This window comes from Myotis davidii, unplaced genomic scaffold, assembly GCF_000327345.1.
Source record: "Myotis davidii unplaced genomic scaffold, ASM32734v1 scaffold306, whole genome shotgun sequence".
Lineage (NCBI taxonomy): Eukaryota > Metazoa > Chordata > Mammalia > Chiroptera > Vespertilionidae > Myotis > Myotis davidii.
The window spans coordinates 44602-47277 of NW_006296631.1; positions in this window are offsets into that span (position 1 = coordinate 44602).

Sequence of the window (2676 nt, forward strand, 5' to 3'; positions counted from 1 at the left end):
AGGTATTGTTTTTAAGAGCCAAATAAAAAAAGCAGCCATTTTTAAATTTTCTATACAGATTTGATTAAAAGGCAAATTTTTACTGTTGCTTCTGGTAAAGCAAATTTCTTATCTCTTTACCTCCAAATTTTTACTAATCTTGGTCATTTCATTTTTCTATGAAAGAATATAATTCCTTTTTTATAGCAGAAGCCCATGGTGGGAAGGGGTGAGTAGTATATAAAAAGGGTATTTCCCTCCCGAAGCCTTTTCTCTTCAACAACCTGAGTGTCCAGCCATAGATTTTATCTTTTAAAAACTTGCATATGTGCCCTAGCCAGTTTGGATCAATGGATAGAGCGTCGGCCTGTGGACTGAAGGGTCCTAGGTTTGATTCAGGCCAAGGGCCCATACCTGGGTTGTGGGCTCTATCCCCAGTAGGGGGCGTGCAGGAGGCATCTGACCAATGATTCTCTCTCATCATTGATGTTTCTATCTCCCTCTCCCTCTTCCTTCCTCACTGAAATCAATAAAGAAATATATTTTAAAAAATAAAATAAATAAAATTAAGTATGCATGGCTCTGGCCGGTGGTTAGAGCAGTGACTGGTGGACCTGAGGGTTGCAGGTTGGATTCCTGGTCAAGGGCATGTGCCTCGGTTGCAGGTCCCTCAGCCCGGGTAGGGGCTTATGCTGGAGGCAGCCAACTGATGCATGTCGATGTTTCCCTCTCTCTCTCTTCGGCCTGCCCCCATTCCACTCGCTCTGGGAACCAATAGAAAAAATATCCTCGGGTGAGGATTTAAAAAAAAAAAGTATGTATGAAAGTTCAATTTCACAGAAAGGTTTTAAATATGTCTTGCTGTAATTTTAAATTTATACTAAATAGGTGTCGTAGATGCGTGCACTCACCAGTCACTGTAAGTAAACAAAAGTGCACGTGGGAAACTGAGCCAGTTAGCATCAAAACTGCCGCAGAAAGTCATTCATGCACAAAAGAACCAATTACCGCGCAATGTGATTCTATTCATGCCGGGGACATTGTTTAAGAGCGGTGACTCTTGGGTTTAAATGTGGAGACTGCCCTGGCCGGTTTGCTCTGCGGCTGGAGCAGCCAACTGCAGACCAAAGGGTCTCGGGTTCGATTCCTGGTCAAGAGGATGTACCTGGGTTGCAGGTTCCCCAGCCCTGGTAGGGGCACATGCAGAAGGCAACCAATCGATGTGCCTCTCACATTGATGTTTTCCTCTGTCTCTCTCTCCCCTCCTCTTCCCTCCCTTCCACTCTCTCTAGAAATCAGTGAAAAAAATATCCTCGAGTGAGGATTAAAACATTCATTGAAGTCAATATTTATTGTGTCTGTACTCCACCTCCTGGGAGCTGGGGACACAATGGTGAAAAGGCACCAAGTACCTACATGTCTCTGCCACTATGGAACCAATACTTTCAAGGGGGACAAATACTAAATTAAAAACCTTGATGAAATGATACAAGGTGCCCTGGTCGGCTTGGCTCAGTGGATAGAGCATCCGCCTGCAGGCTGAAGGGTCGTGGGTTCGATTCCGGTCAAGAGCACATGCCTGGGTTGCAGGCTCCATCCTCAGTAGGGGGCGTGGAGGAGGCAGCCGATCAATGAGTCTCTCTCATCATTGATGTTTCTATCTCTCTCTCCCTCTCTGAAATCAATAAAAATGCATTTTTTAAAAAAGAAATGAGACAAGGTAACAAGAGGCAAGGGAGAAAATGGGGTCTGGTGGCAGGTCTGGATTTTGAGGGCTGGATGACACTGAAGCTGGGATGTGAGCGTGTGGAGGAGCCAGCAGGACTGAGGTTTGGGAGAGGTGCCCAGGGGAGGGAACAACAGGTGCAAAGGCCCTGAGGTGGAAACCAGCTGGAGAGCCGGCCTGCAGGGGGCACAGAGCCTGTCTTGCTGCCGTGGCATCCCCGGAGCGGCTGCCAGGTCCCCGGGGTTCAGCATCTGGCGGGCAGACTTGGGAGACCCAGAAGGCAAACCATCTGGGGATGAGACTGTGAACTGATGAATGAGACACGAGAATGAACTGAATCCCTACAAGGACATCTCCCCGCGCTAAAGAGTGGCTCGCGTCCAGGTAGGCGATGACCAAGGCGCCTCTGGGCAGACGGGGCAGGTCCCTGGACTCCAAGGACGGGGAAGACCTCATGAGCTACTGTTGGAGCCCAGGTGTAAGCTGACACGGTCCTTGCACCTGAAGGGGCTGGCAAGGCTGGGACCCTTACCCACACAGTTTTCCCAGACTTGTTTGGATGGCGGTTACCGGTAGAATGAGAGCAACCTTTGTAGAATGAGAACAGCCTTTCATGGCTTACCCAGAAGGTTGTAACTATTTACTGAGATTTGCTGTACCGAGAACTTGTCCTGCTCCGTCTTCCCTTAGAGATTAAGAGAAACAAAGAATACATGCCTCTTGACAGACCTATTCAGTGTGTCGTGTATAAAAAGCCTTGTGTGGTTAATGAAGCTGCTGCAGTTCCTCGATGGAGCTGTAGTCCTCCCGATCCCGCTCTCCTGTCTTTCTTTCTTTTCTCAATTCCCACCTCCCTACCTCAGCCCGGCTCAACCTGTCAGGCTGGCCCTGACAAGCCACAGCAGAAAGACGGAGCCACCAAATAGTAAGTCAGATGAGAGATGCCACAGCATCTCCTGGCCACAGGGGTG